At 34.1% G+C, this 16,277-nt stretch overlaps 1 long non-coding RNA gene across 2 annotated transcripts in view; it reads left to right on the top strand.

Annotated features, from left to right (window-relative positions):
* Window positions 1-16,277, top strand: part of LOC115898742 — an 84,100-nt gene that overhangs the window by 11,874 nt on the left and 55,949 nt on the right. Inside the window, exon 1 of one of the 2 annotated variants that reach the window (XR_004058430.1) lies at window positions 8,972-9,310. The exons of the other annotated variant lie outside the window; for it this stretch is intronic. This is a non-coding gene — a long non-coding RNA (uncharacterized LOC115898742). Of the gene's footprint in view, window positions 1-8,971; window positions 9,311-16,277 lie in introns of those variants that run through there. 2 annotated transcript variants of the gene reach the window in all.

Below are 16,277 nucleotides of genomic sequence, written 5' to 3'. Positions count from 1 at the left end.
GGAGAATCAAATTGAGGCCTAGAGATAATTAATAAAAATATAAAAACTTATCTAACGTTTTATATGTAAATTTATATACATAATTATATACATTAACACAAAATATTAATAGAAAACTGTGACTATAATCTGAACCTTGTGGTTTCTAATTTTTCCTAGATACTAGCATCCCATTAACCAGATTATCTGATAAAATGTTAACACACTTTAAAGAAGTCTCATAAAATATGCAGCAATGTTTGATAGATATTTTTGTCTAAGCAAAGTAAATAAAGAGGTGAAGCAAAACCATTTCCCCATATCAATATGGTGAAACCGAAATAATATCAGAAGCCCATGCATAATATCTGATTTTTTCAAAAATAAAATCTTAAAAGATATATAAAAACAAAAGATTTGAATAACAAATAATTAATTTGATTATATAATATGAAGTTGCTACACTTAAGGAAGCAATGATATAAATATGATATCTTGGCTACTGGGAAACCTAGATTGTGATCAAATCAGTTTTTCCCTTTTTATCTATATATTCATTCAACATTTATTGAGTGTTGCTACATGCACAGCCCTGTTTTAGGCACTAGGGAAACAGTGGTAAACAGAACAAAGTCCCTACATTCATGAAGTTTGCAATCTAGAGGATGATTCATACAGTGAATAAACAAATAATACATAATATATAACATCAGATAATGATAAGAGCTATAAGGCTGATAAAACAAGATAAGGAAATAAGGAGCAATAGATGATGCTATTCTAGATACAGTGGTCAAGAAAGGGTATCTGATGAGGTGACATTAAGCAAAGACCTAAATGAAGCAAGGGCGTAGGACATGTGAATATGTGGAGGAAGAACATTTCAGGCAGAAGGAATAGAATATGCAAAGGCCCTGAGGTGGGAGCCTGCTTGGTATGTTCAATGAATAGTGCGGAGGCTAATGTATCCAGAATGTAGAGAGTGAGTGAGACAGTGGGATAAAATAAGGCCAGAGATGTATTCAGAGGCCAAAACATATAGACTTTTGTTGGATAAAATAGGAATTTGGGATTTTATTCCATGTGATGGGAAGGCATTGAAAAATCGAGAGAAGGTGATTTGATTTGATTTATATGTAAAGAGAATATTAACTTGATTTGATTTACATGTAAAGAAAATATTCTGGCTTCCACATGGAAAGAGCAAGAGAATAAGCAGGGAGACCAATTAAAGAGGATGTTACAGTAACCCAGGTGAGAGAAAATTGTTGGATTAGGGTAGTAGTAGTGGGGAAGTGAAAATTAGTCAGATTATGAAGATACACACACACACACACACACACACACACACACACACACAAATACATATGTACAGTCACACCTCACAGATATTGCAGGTTCAGTTTCAGACGACCACAATAAAGTGAATATCACAATAAAGCGAGTCATGCACATTTTCTGTTTCCTAATACATATAAAAGTTACATTTGTGGCCAGGAGTGGTGGCTCACACCTGTAATTCCAGCACTTTGGGAGGCTGAGGTGGGAGGATTGCTTGAGCTCAGGAGTTTGATACCAGGGTGGGCAACATAGCAAGACCTCATCCCTACTTAAAAAAAAAAAAAAAAAAAGTTATGTTTATACTATACAACAGTCTCTTAAGTGTGCAATAGCACTATGTCTAAAAAATCTTAATTATTTTAATTAAGAAATACTTTATTACTAAATAAAATGCCAAGAATCACTTGAGCTGTCAGTGAGTTGTAATCCTTTTGCTGGTGGAGGATTTTTCCTTGTTGTAGGTAGCTGCTGACTGATCAGGGTGGTGGTTCCTGAAGGTGGGAGTGAGTACATCATTTTCTTAAAATAAGACAAAAAAGGAAGTTTGTTGCATCAGTAGACTTTCGTTCACAAGAGGTTTATCTGTAGCATGTGATGCTGCTTGACAACATTTTACCCACTGTAGAACTTCTTTCAAAATTAGAGTCAGTCCTATCAAATCCTGCTGCTACTTTATCAACCAAGTTTATGTAATATTCTTAATTCTTTGTAGTTGCTTCCATAGTGTTCCTAGCATTTTCTCCAGCAGTAGATTCCATCTCAAGAAACCACTTTTTTTGCTCATTCATAAGAAGCAACTCCTCATCCATTATCGTTTTATCATGAGATTGAAGCAATTCAATTACACCTTTTGTCTCCCCTTCTAATTCTAGTTCTTTTGCTATTTCTACCAAATCTAGTTACGTATTCTGGTATAGTCTTGGACCTGTCAAAATAATCCATGGGGATTGGAATCCACTTCTTTCAAATTCCTGTTAATGTTGATATTTTGAACTCCTTCCATGAAGCAAAATGTTCTTAATGGCATCTAGAATGATGGATTGTTTCCTGGTTTTCAAGACCCAGCAGAGGAATCATTATCTCTGGCAGCTGTAGATTTATGAAATGTATTTCTTAAATAGTAAAACTTGAAAATCCAAATTACTCCTTGATTCATGGACTGCAGAAGGGATGTTATGTTGTCAAGCATGAAAACAACATTAATCTCTTTGTACACATCGATCAGAGCTCTTGGGTGACTAGGTATATTTTCAAGTGAGCAGCAATATGTTGAGAGAAATATTTTCTTGGGAACAGTAGGTCTCAACAATGGGCTTAAAATATTCAGTAAACCATGGTATAAACAGATGTGCTGTCATCCAGGCTTTATTGTTCCATTTATAAAGCATAGGCAGAGTAGATTTAACATAATTATTATGGGCCCTAGGATTTTTGGAATGACAAAAATTAGCTTCAATTTAAAATCAAATTAAAATTGAAGCATTAGCTTCAATTTAAAATCAACATCTACGTTAGCCTATAATAGGAGATAAAGTCTGTCCTTTGAAGCTTTGAAGCCAGGCATTGACTTCTCTCTAACTGTGAAAGTCCTAGATGGCATCAGATTCTTCCGATAGAAGGCTGTTTTATCTACGTTGTAAGTCTATTGTTTAATGTAGCTACTTTCATCCATTATCTTAATTAGATCTTCTGGATAACTTGCTGCAGCTTCTTCAGCACCACTTGATGCCTCACCTTGCACTTTTATGTTATGGATACAGCTTCTTGCCTCAAACCTCATGAATCAACTTCTGCTAGCTAACAACTTTTTTTCTACAGCTTCTTCGCCTCCCTCAGGCTTCATAGAATTAAAGAGAGTTAGGGCCTTCCTCTATGTTAAGCTTTGGTTCAAGAAAATGTGGATGGTTTGGTTTTTCATCCAGACCACTAAAACTGTCTTCTTAACAGCCATAGGTTGTTTTGCTTTTTTATTATTCATGTGTTCAGTGGAGTAGCACTTTTAATTTTCTTTAAGAACTTTTCCTTTACATTCACAGTTTGACTAGCTGTTTGGCACAAGAGACCTAGTTTTTGGCCTATCTTGGCTTTTGATATGCCTTCTTCACTAAGCGTAATCATTTCTGGCCTTTGATTAAAAGTGAGGGATGTGCTACTCTTCCTTTCACTTGAACACTTAAAAGGTCATTGTAGGGTTATTAATTATCGTAATGTCAATATTGTTATGTCTCACAGAATAGGGATGCCCGAGGGGAGGGAGAGAGATGGGGGAATGGCCAATCAGTTTAGCAGTCAGAACATGTACACATTTATTGATTATGTTTGCCATCTTATATGAGCACTGTTTGTGGTGCCCCCTAACAATTACAATAGTAACATCAGAGATCACTGATCACAGATCACCATAACAGATAAAATTATAATGGAAAAGTTTGAAATACTGTGAGAGTTAACAAAATGTAAGAGAGACATGAAATGAGCACATGCTTCTGTAAAAATTGTGCCAATAGATTTGCTCAATGCAAGGTTGCCACAAAACTTCAGTTTGAAAACAAAAAACAAAAAACATAGTATCTGCAAATTGTAATAGAATGAGGTACCCCTGCATATTATTTTTGAAATGAAGATTCATAGAAAGTTGCAATAAATGTACAGGAGATCCTGTTCATAGCTCACCTAAACCACTTCAATGTTATGTTGCATAACTACAGTATGATACAGAAACCGGGAAACTAATGTTTATCTTATTCAGTTTTCCTTACTTTTGTAAGCACTCTGTATGTGTGTGTGTGTGTGTGTGTGTGTGTGTGTGTGTGTGTGTAGCTCTACTCATCTTCTCACATGTGTAGTTTCTAACAATCATCACCACTCCAAAGGCTCTTTCAGGATAACACTTTATAAAGACACACTCACCTCCTTTTCTTCCTTCTCAAACATCTGATCTCTAATTTGTTCTGTCTCTCTCTGTAATTCTGCTATTTCATTAATATTATATAATGTCCCTCTTTCTCCCTAGTAATTTTCTTTGCTCTGAAGTCTTCTTTATCTGACATTAGTATATGTACTGGTGTTTTTAAAAAATCATGTTTCAATGATATATCTTTTTCCATCCATTTACTTTCAACCTACCCATGTTGTTATATTTGAAGTGGATTTCTTGTAGACTGCATATAGCTGGGCTAATCTTTTTTTAAAAAAAAAGACTGCTGTGCCAGTCTCTATCTTTTAATTGGTATATTTAGACTAGTTTACATTAAAATAATTACTCATATGTTAGGGCTAAGTCTTTAATTTTTAAAATTCTGGTAAAAAATAACATGATATCTACCCTCTTAAGAAAATTTTGAGTGTACAGCACAGTATTATAAATTATATGTACATTAATGTCCAGAAGATATCAGAAACTTTGTATCTTGCATTATTAAAACTCTATACTCATTGAACAGCATCTCCACATTTCCCCTTTTCCCTGGGTTCTATCAGTTTGATTACTTTTGTATACCTCCTGTAACTGAAATAATGTAGTATTTGTCCTTCTGTGACTAGTTTATTTCACTTAGCATAAAGTCCTCAGTGTTCTTTCATGTTGTATGCCTGGATTGTATGACTGGATGTGACAGGATCTTCTTCTTTTTAAAAGCTGAATAATATTCTTTCATGCACATATGCCACATTTTCTATATCTGTTCATCCACTGATAGACATTTAGGTTGTTCACACATCCTGGCTATTGTGAATAATGCTACAATGAAGATAGGAGTGCAAATATCTCTTCTAGATACTGTTTTCAATTCTTTTGGATAAATACACAGTGGTGGGGTTGCAGGGTCATATGGTAGTTATATTTTTAATTTTTCGAGGAACCTCCATACTGTTTTCCAAAGTGGCTACACCATTATATAGTCCCAACAACAGTGCACAAAAGTTCCATTTTCCAGTAACACTTGTTATTTTGTTTTTAAAGTAAATGTTATTATACATAAGTGAGGTGTGTGTGTGTGTGTGTGTGTGTGTGTGTGTGTGTATAATGATGTTATGAGGTACACATATATAGTAAAAATATTACTATAGTGAAACAAATCAACATATTGGGTCATCTCATATAGTTACCTGTTTTCCCTCCTGTGGCAAGAGCAGCTATAATCTGTTCATTTGGCAAAAATAATGAATGCAGTGCACTACTATTAGCTATAGATGTCATCTTTGTAAGACCTAATGTACAACACTAGTTATTTTCTGGTTTTTGTTTTGCTTTGTTTTAATCATGGCCATTTTATTAGGCATGAGGGGATTATTCATTTTGGTTTTGATTTGCATTTCCCTGATGGTTAGTGATGTTGAGCATCTTTTCATATACTTGTTAGCCATTTGTATGTCTTCTTTGGAGAAATATCAAGTCCTTTGCTCATATTATAATCAGTTCTTTTTTTCTACTGAGTTGTACGAGTTCCTTTTACAGTTTGGATATTAACTCCTTATCAGTTGTGTAGGTTTTCAAATATTTTCTCCCATTCTGTGGGTTTCCTTTAACTCTATTGATGTGTTCCTTTGCTGTGCAGAAGGTTTTTAGTTTGATTTGGTCTCACTTGTCTATTTTTCCTCTTGTTGCCTGTGCTTTTGGTGTCTTATCCAAAAAATCATTCCCAAGACTGATGTTATGAAGCAATTTCCTTATGTTTCCTTCTAAGAGTTTTATAGTTTCAGGTATTACAGTTAAGTCTTTAATCTGTATTGAGTTGATTTTTGTATATTGTTTAAGATAAGGGTTCAGTTTCATTCTTTTGCATGTAGATACCCAGTTTTCCCGGCACCATCTGTTAAAGAGACTATCATTTTCCTATTGTGTAGTCTTGGCATCATTGTTGAATATCATTTGACTGCATGTGTGTGCATTTGTTTTCGGGCTCACTATTCGAAATTGGTCTATATGTTTGCCTTTATGTGAGTTTCATACTTTTTTAAAAAATTTTTCAACAGAAATTTACTTATTATACAGCAAATAAAAACTTAAAGTGCATGATGGTTTACTAATTTCTTACAGAGTTTAAGGTGGAGAATTAAAATGTAATTGGACAAAGCACTGATAACATCAAACAATTGGAGGAAACATTAAGATTTTTAATAAATGTTGAGATAATATCCTATTGGAAAAATATTTCTGGAATTATAGCAAAAGTCTCTATAGAATATGACACAATATATAAATACTATGAACTAAACACTGCTTAGTTGTAGACAACCAACTACAAGTTTTAAAGTAGGCGTTAATGAAAAAAAATCAGTAGTCACATACTATGTTTGCCCAGTGATATCATTTAATATTTCTTTATTTTATTTTTATTATTATTATTATTATACTTTACGTTCTAGGATACATGTGTATAACGTGCAGGTTTGTTACATATGTATACTTGTGCCATGTTGGTGTGCTGCACCCTGTAGCTTTGTAATATGTTTTAAAATCTTGCAGTGTGATGTCTCCAGCCTTGTTGCTCTTTCTCAATATTGTTTTGGCTATTGGGAGTCTTTTGTGGATCTATGTGAATTTTAGGATTGTTTTCTATTTTGTAAGAAATGCCATTGGGATTTTGATGGGGATCGCATTGAATCTGTAGATCGCTTTGGGTAGTATGGACATTTTAACATTATTGAAGTCTTCCAATCCATTAATACAGATGTATTCCAACTTATTTGTGTCTTCTTTAGTTTCTTCCAACAATGTTTTGTAGTTTTGTAGATGTAAACTTCGGTTGTTAATTGAGATCTTTCTTTCTTTCTTTTTAATGTAGATTTTTATCTCTATAAAATTCCCTGTTAGTACTGCTTTTGCTGCATCTCATAAGTTTTGGTATGCTGTGTTTTCATATTTGTTTGTCTGAAGATATTTTGAAATTTTTTATTAAGATTTCCTGTTTGATCTATTGGTTATTCAAAAATGTGTTTCTTAATGTACATATTTTGAATTTTCCAACTTTCTTTAAGCTGCTATAAAAGTCCTTTGTCACCTTGGTTAAGTTTATTTCTAAGTATTTTATTCTTTTGATGCCATGGAAAATACAATTGTTTTCCTAATTTTTTTGGATTGTTCATTGCTAGTCAGTGGAAGTGCAACTGCTTTTAATTTGTCGATTTTGTAATTCTTCAACTTTATTGAAATTGTTTATTAATTCTAACAGGTATTTTTGTGGAGTCTTTAGGATTTTTTATATATGAGATCACTTCATCTGCTAAAAGAGATAATTTTTCTACTTTCTTTCCTATTGGATGTTTTCATTTATTTTTCTTAGCTAATCGCTCTGGAGAGGATTTCCAATGTTCTGTTGAATAGAAGTGGTGACAACAGGCATCCTTGCCTTGTTCCTGATATTAAAGGAAAAGCTTTCAGTTTTTTATCATGAAGTATGATATTAGGTGCAGACTTTTCATATATGATTTTGTTGACCATATATGGTTTTGTCGAAAATTGTTGAGGCAATTTTCTTTTGTTCTTTGTTTAGAGTTTGTCACAAAAGGGTGTTTAATTTTGTCAAACAATATTTCTGTGTCTATTGAGATGACCATGGAATTTTTATTCTTCACTTTCTTAATGTGATGTATCATATTAAGTGATTCTTTATATGATTAGCCATCCTGGATTCACAAGGATAAATCTCACTTAGTCATGATTTAATAATCTTTTTAATATGCTGTTGGATTTGACTTGGTAGTATTTTGTTGAAGATTTTTGTATCTATGCTTATCAAATATATTGGCTTACTGATTTATTTTCTTATTATGTCTTTGTCTGGATTTGTTAATAGGGTAATGCTGTCTCCATAAAAGAGTTTAGAAGTATGCCTTCCCCTTCAATTTTTTTGGAAGACTTTAAGAAGGATTGTCTGTGGGAGGTGGGGTTATTAACTGATTTGATCTTCTTAACTAGTTATAAGTATGTTCAGATTTTCTTTTTCTTCATGATTCAGCGTTGGTAGGTTATAGATTTCTAGGAATTTATCCCTTTTTTCCAGGTTATTCAATTTATGGACAAATTGGTCATATTGGTTTATTTTAATTCTGTTAATTTCTGTGGCATCAGTTTTTATGTTTCCTCTTTCATTTCTGATTGTTTTGAGTCTTCTCTTTTTTCTTAGTCTAGCTAAAGATTTGTCAATATTTTTTATCTTTTAAAAAAAGCAGCTTTTAATTGTATTGATCTTTTCTATATTTTTTTCTTCTCTATTTCTGCTCTGGTTTTTATCATTCCTTTCCTTCTGCTCACTTTAGTCTTAGTTTGCTCTTCTTTTTCTAGTGCCTTCAGATGTAAAGTTAAGTTGTTAATTGAGATCTTTCTTTCTTTTTTAGGTGGAAGAAATATGGATATGCTGTATTCTGTTTGAAAGGATTCATCATGAACCAGAAAAAGTCAATGAAAAGGGACATTTCACCTAGATTAAATTTTGCAATTTTTAAAAAGCATATGAGCAAAGAAACTATCCTTCCAACATCCAAATAAGGAAGAATAGATTACCTAACAATAGGAACAAATTAAAAATAATTGATTCAGTCTAAGACTTTTTTTTTTTTTTTTTTTCCTGCAAAGAAGTAGTTTAATAATTGCAGGGTCAGCCAAGTAAGGAGAAAGGGAAAACATTTCTCAAACCCATCTCTCTGAGAATTTGGAGGCTAGAGTTTTTAAGGACACTTTGGCAGGCAGGGGATAAGAAACTTTTTAAAAATGATTGATTGGGGATGAAATCACAGGGGTGCCTGAAACTGTCTTGGCTTAGCTGAGTCAGTTCCTGGGAGGGGAGTGTCTTAGGACCAGGTGGCATCTCTTGGTTGGCTCTTGGTCTGCTGCTAAATCTGAAAAATATGTCAAAGACCAGTTTTTTTAAGTTTCATAATAGTGATGTTATCTATAGGAGTAGTTGGAGAAGTGTAAAACTTGTGACCCCCAGTTATATGACTCGGCAGCTGTAAGCAACTTATAGAAAAACACATAAAGCAATGGCAGGTAATTGTTTAACTATGTCTGTCGTTTAGCAAAGTTCAGGGCCCCACCATAATTCTTTTTCTAATTATTATTATTTTAAAAAATGTTTGTGGATACATAGTAGGTATTTATATATTTGGGGTACATGATATGTTTTGATACAGACATCCAATGTGAAAAAGCACATCATAGAGAATAGGGTATATAGCCACTCAAGAATTTATTCTTTGAGTTATAAGCAATACAATTCCACATTTAAGCTATTTTAAAATGTACAATTAAGTTATTGATTATAGTCACCCTATTGTGCTATCAAATAGTAGGTCTTCTTTGTTCTTTTTATTTTTATTTTTTGTACCTATTAACCATACCCACCTCCCCCTAGCACCCTACTTCCCAGCCTCAATTGTTTTGATTTTCAGATCCCACAAATAGGTGAGAAAATGTGCTGTTTGTCTTTCTGTGCCTGGCTTATTTCTCTTAACATAATGATCTCCAGTTCCATCTATGTCATTGCAGATGACTGGATTTCATTCTTTTTTATGGTTGAATAGTACTCCGTTGTGTATATATGCCACATTTTCTTTATCCATTAATCTGTTAATGGACAAATAGGTTGCTCCCAAATCTTAGCTATTGTTAACAGTGCTGCAAACACCATAAAAGTGCAGATATCTCTTTGACATACCAATTTCATTTATTTTGTATATATACTCAACAATAGAATTGCTGTTATATTTGCTATCTCAATTTTTAGGTTTTTGAGGAATCTCCAAATTGTTCTCCATAGTGGTTGTTAATTTACTTTCCTACCAGCAGTATGTAAGGGTTCACTTTTCTCTACATCCTCACCAGCATTTGTTATTGCCTGTCTTTTGAATATAAGCCATTTTAACTGGAGTAAGATAATACTTCCTTATAGATTTGATTTGCATTTCTCTGATGATCAATGACGTTGAGCCCCTTTTCACAATTTAGAAGTATTGCCTCCTGCTCTGTTGTTCACATGCCTGTTTGCCATTTCTGTGTCTTCTTTTGAGAAGTGTCTATTTAAATATTTTGCCCAATTTTGATCAGATTATTAAATTATTTTCTATAGAGTTGTTTGAGCGCCTTATATATTATGCTTATTAATCCCTTGTCAGATGTGTGCTTTGCATGCATTTTCTCCCATCCTGTGGATTGTATCTTCTCTTTGTTGGTTGTATCTTCTGCTGCTCAGAAGCTTTTTAACTTGGTGTAATCCCATTTGTTCATTTTTGCTTTGGCTGCCTGCACTTTTGGGGTATTGATCAAAAAATCTTTGCCCAGACCGATATCCTGGAGATTTTCCTCAACGTTTTCTTGTAGTAGTTTTATATTTTGAGGTCTTAGATTTAAGTCTTTCATCAATTTCAATTTGATTTTTGTATATGGCAAGAGCAGAGGTCTAGTTTCATTTTTCTGCATATGGATATCTAGTTTTCCCAGCACCATTTATGGAAGAGACTGTCTTACCCAGTGTATGTTCTTAGCACCTTTTTTGAAAATGAGTTTAGTGTAGGATTGGGGATTTGTTTCTGGGTTCTCTGTTCTGTTCCATTGGTCTGTGTGTCTGTTTTTATGCCAGTACCATGGGGTTTTGGTTACTATGGCTCTGTAGTATTATATAATTTGAAGTCACGTAATGTGATTCCTCTAGTTTTCTGATTTTTACATAGAATAGCTTTGCGTATTCTGGGTCTTTTATCATGCCATATAAATTTTAGGATTGGTTTTTCTATTTATGTGAAGAATGTCATTGGTAGTTTGATAGGGATTGCATTGAATATGTAGACTACTGTTAGTATGGGCGTTTTAACAATATTGATTCTTCCAATCTATGAGCATGGAATATTTTTCCATTTTTTGGTGTCCTCTTCAATTTCTTTCATCAGTGTTTTATAGTCTTCATTACAGCCATCTTTCACTTCTTTGGTTAATTCTCGTCATTTAATTTTATGCATGGTGATTGTAAATGGGATTACTTTTTCAATTTCTTTTTCAGATTGTTCACTGTTGACATATAGAAATGCTACTTAGTGTTGTTATGTTGATTTTGTATCCTGAAACTTTACTGAACTTGTTTATCATTTCTAGTAGTTTTCTTGTGGAATTTTAAGGATTTTCAAAATATAAGATCATATCATCTGCAAACAAGGATGATTTAACTTCTTCCATTCTAATTTGGATGCACTTTATATATTTCTCCTGTCTCATTGTTCCAGCTGGGAATTCCAGTATTGTCTTGAATAATAGTGATGGCAGTGGGCATCCCTGTTGTGATCCAGATCTTAGAGGAAAGGCTTTCAGTGTGAAACTAGCTATAGGTCTGCTGTTTTTGCCTTTAATTATGTTGAAGTTTTATGTTCCTTCTATCGCCAGTTTTTTTAGGGTTTTCAACATGAAGGGATGTTGATTTTTATCATGCTTTTTTCCACATCAGTTGAAATGATCATATGATTTTTATGTTTCATTCTGTTGATATGATGTATTGCATTGATTGATTTGCATATGTTGAACCATCCTTGCATCACAGGGATAACTCCCACTTGCTCATGATGAATGATCTTTCTAATGTATTGTTGATTTCAGTTTGCTAGTATTTTGTTGAGGATTATTGCATCAATATTCATCAGATATATTCACCTGTAGTTTTCTCTTTTTTTGATCTATCTTTGTCTGGCTTTGGCATCAGGGCAATACTCGCCTCATAAAATGAGTTTGGAAGCCTTCGCTTCTCCTCTGTTTTTTGGAATAGTTTGTGTAGGACTGGTTATTTGTTCTTCTTTCAATGTTTGGTAGAAATCAACAGTGAAGCCATCAGGTCCCAGGCATTTCTTTACTGGTAGACTTGTTACTATAGCTTCATTTTCATTATTTGTTATTGGTTTGTTCAGGTTTTGGATTTCTTCCTGTGTCAATCTTGGTAGGTTGTATATATCTAGGGATTTGTCCATTTACTATAGATTTTCCAATTATTTGACATATAGTTGCTCTTTGTAGCCACTAATGATCCTTTGAATTTTTGCAATATCAGTTGTAATGTATCTTTTTTCTTTTCTGATTTTTTTTTTTAATTTTTATTCTTATTTTTATTTTTGTATTAGTTCTGGGAAACATGTGCAGAACGTGCAGGTTTGTAACATAGGTATACATGTGCCATGGTGGTTTGCTGCACCCATCAACTCATTATCTAGGTTTTAAGCACCACATGCATTAGATATTTCTCCTAATGCTCTCCCTCCTTTTGTCTGACATCCCCCAATAGGCCCTGGTGTGTGATGTTCCCCTCCCTGTGTCCATGTGTTCTCATTGTTCAACTCCCACTTATGAGTGAGAACATGCAGTGTATTGTTTTCTGTTCCTGTGTCAGTTTGCTGAGAATGATGGTTTCCAATTTCATCCATGTTTCTGCAAAGAGCATGAACTCATTCTTTTTTATGACTGCATAGTATTCCATGGTGTATATGTGACACATTTTCTCTTTATCCAGTCTATCACTGATGGGCATTTGGGTTGATTCCAAGTCTATGCTATTGTAAATAGTGCTGCAATAAATATACATGTCCCTGTGTCTTTATAGTAGAATGATTTATAATCCTTTGAGTATATACCCAGTAATGGGATTGCTGGGTCAAGTGATATTTCTGTTTCTAGATCCCTGAGGAATCGCCACACTGTCTTTCACAATGGTTGAAGTAATTTACACTCTCACCAACAGTGTAAAAGCATTCTTATTTCTCCACATGATGTCCAGAATCTGTTGTTTCCTGACTCTTTAATGATTGCCATTCTAACTGGCATGAGATGGTATCTTGTTGTAGTTTTGATTTGCATTTCTCTAATGACCGGTGATGATGAGCTTTTCTTCATATATTTGTTGGCTGCATAAATGTCTTCTTTTGAGAAGTATCTGTTCATATACTTTGTCCACTTTTTGATGGGGTTGTTTTTTCTTGTAAATTTGTTTAAGTTCCTTGTAGATTCTGGATATGAGAGTTTTGTCAGATGGATAGATTTGCAAAAATTTTCTCCCACTCTGCAGGTTACCTGTTCACTCTGATGATAGTTTCTTTGCTGAGCAGAAGCTCTTTAGTTTAATTAGATCCCATTTGTCAATTTTGGCTTTTGTTGCCATTGCCTTTGGTGTTTTATCCATGAAGCCTTTACCCATGCCTGTGACCTGAGTGGTACTGCCTAGGTTTTCTTCTAGGGTTTTTATGGTTTTAGGTTTTATGTTTAAGTCTTTAATCCATCTTGAGGTAATTTTTATTTAAGGTGTAAGGAAAGGTTCCAGTTTCAGTTTTCTGCATATGGCTAGCCAGTTTTCTCCGGAACCATTTATTAAATAGGGAATCTTTTCTCCATTGCTTTTTTGTCAGGTTTGTCAAGGATGAGATGGTTGTAGATGTGTGGTGTTATTTCTGAGGCCCCTGTTCTCTACCATTGGTCTATATATCTGTTTTGGTACCAGTACCATGCTGTTTGGTTACTGTAGCCTTGTAGCAGTTTGATGTCAAGTAGTGTGATACCTCCAGCTTTGTTCGTTTTGCTTAGGATTGTCTTGGCTATATGAGCTCTTTTTTGGATCCATATGAAATTTAAAGTAGTTTTTGTAATTCTGTGAAGAAAGCCAATTGTGCCTTGATGGGAATAACATTGAATCTATAAATTACTTTGGGCAGTGTGGCCATTTTCACGATACTGATTCTTCCTATTCATGAGCATGGAATGTTTTTCCTTTTGTTAATGTCCTCTCGTTTCCTTGAGCAGTGGTTTGTAATTCTCCTTGAAGAAGTCCTTCACGTCCCTTGTAGGTTGTATTCCTAGGTATTTTATTCTCTTTGTAGCAATTGTGAATGGGAATTCACTTATGATTCGGCTGTTTGTCTTTTATTTGTATATAGAAATGCTTGTGATTTTTGCACATTGATTTTGTATCCTGAGGCTTTGCAGAAGTTGCTTATCAGCTTAAGATGTTTTTGGACTGAGACCAAGGGGTTTTCTAAATATACAATCATATCATCTTCAAACAGAGACAATTTGACTTTTTTCTCTCTATTTGAGTATCTTTTATTTCTTTCTCTTGCCTGATTGCCCTGGCCAGAACTTCCAACAATATGTTGAATAGGAGTGGTGAGAGAGGGCATCCTTGTCTTGTGCCATTTTTCAAAGGGAATGCTTCTAGCTTTTGCCCATTCAGTATGATATTGGCTGTGGGTTTGTCATAAGTAGCTCTTATTATTTTGAGATACGTTCCATCAGTGCCTAGGTTATTGAGTGTTTTTAGCATGAAGGCCTGTTGAATTTTATTGAAGGCCGTTTGTGCGTCTATTGAGATAATCATGAGGTTTTTGACATTTGTTCTGTTTATGTGATGGATTATGTTTACTGATTTGCATATGTTGAACCAGCCTTGCATCCTGGGGATGAAGCCAACTTGGTCGTGTTAGGTAAGCTTTTTGATGTGCTGCTGGGTTCAGTTTGCCAGTATTTTAGTGAGGATTTTCACATCGATGTTCATCAAGGATATTGGCCTGAAATTTTCTTTTTGTGTTTTTTTACCAGCTTTTGGTATCAGGATGATGTTGGCCTCACACAATGAGTTATGGAGGAGTCCCTCTTTTTCTATTGTTTTGAGAAGTTTCAGAAGGAATGGCACCAGCTCTTCTTTGTACCTCTGGTAGAAATTGACTGTGAATCCTTCTGGACTTGGGCTTTTTTTGGTTGATAGGCTATTAATTGCCGCCTCAATTTCAGAACTTGTTTTTGGTCTACTCAGGGATTTGACTTCTTCCTGGTTTAGTCTTGGTGGGATGTATGTGTCCAGGAATTTACCCATTTATTCTAGATTTTCTAGTTTATTTGCATAGAGGTGTTTATAGTGTTCTCTGATGGTAGTTTGTATGTCTGTAGGATCTTTGGTGATACCCTTTTATCATTTTTTATTATGTCTATTTGATTCTTCTTTCTTTTCTTCTTTATTATTCTGGCTAGCAGTCTATCTATTTTGTTAATCTTTTCAAAAAACCAGCTTCTGGATTTATTGAGTTTTTGAAGGGTTTTTCATGTCTCTATATCCTTCAGTTCTGCTCCAATCTTAGTTATTTCTTGTGTTCTGCTAGCTTTTGAATTTGTTTGCTTTTGCTTCTCTAGTTCTTTTAATAGTGATGTTAGGGTGTTGATTTTAGATCTTTCCCAGTTTCTGATGTGACTATTTAGTGCTATAAGTTTCCCTCTAAACACTTCTTTAGCTGAGTCCCACAGATTCTGGTATGTTGTGTCTTTTTTCTCATTTTTTCAAAGTACTTATTTATTTCTGCCTTAATTTCGTTATTTACCCAGTAGTCATTCAGAAGCAGATTGTTCAGTTTCCATGTAGTTGTGTGGTCTTGAGTGAGTTTCTTAATCTTGAGTTCTAATTTGATTGCACTATGCTCTAAGAAACTTTTTGTTATGTTTTCCATTCCTTTACATTTGCTGAGGAGTGTTTTACTTCCAATCGTGTGGTCAATTTTTGAATAAGTGCTATGAGGTACTGGGAAGAATGTATATTCTGTTGAATTGGGGTGCAGAGTCTGTAGATGTCTATTAGGTCCACTTGGTCTAGACCTCAGTTCAAGTTCGAAATCTCCTTGTTAATTTTCTGTCTCGTTGATCTGTGTAATATTGACAGTGTACTGTTAAAGTTTCCCACTATTATTGTTTGGGAGTCTAAGTCTCTTTTTCATTCTCTTAGAACTTCCTTTATGAATCTGAGTGTTCCTCTATTGGGTGCATATATATTTAGGATAGTTAGCTCTTCTTGTATTGATCCCTTTACCATTACGTATTGCCCTTCTTTGTCTTTTTTCATCTTTGTTGGTTTAAAGTCTGTTTTATAAAGACTAGGATTGCAACTCCTGCTTTTTTGTTTTTCTTTCCATCTGCTTGGTAAATATTTCTCCATCCCTTTATTTTCAGCCTA

Source organism: Rhinopithecus roxellana, chromosome 7, assembly GCF_007565055.1.
Source record: "Rhinopithecus roxellana isolate Shanxi Qingling chromosome 7, ASM756505v1, whole genome shotgun sequence".
Taxonomy (NCBI): Eukaryota; Metazoa; Chordata; class Mammalia; order Primates; family Cercopithecidae; genus Rhinopithecus; species Rhinopithecus roxellana.
This window is presented reverse-complemented; position numbering and strand designations above follow the sequence as displayed.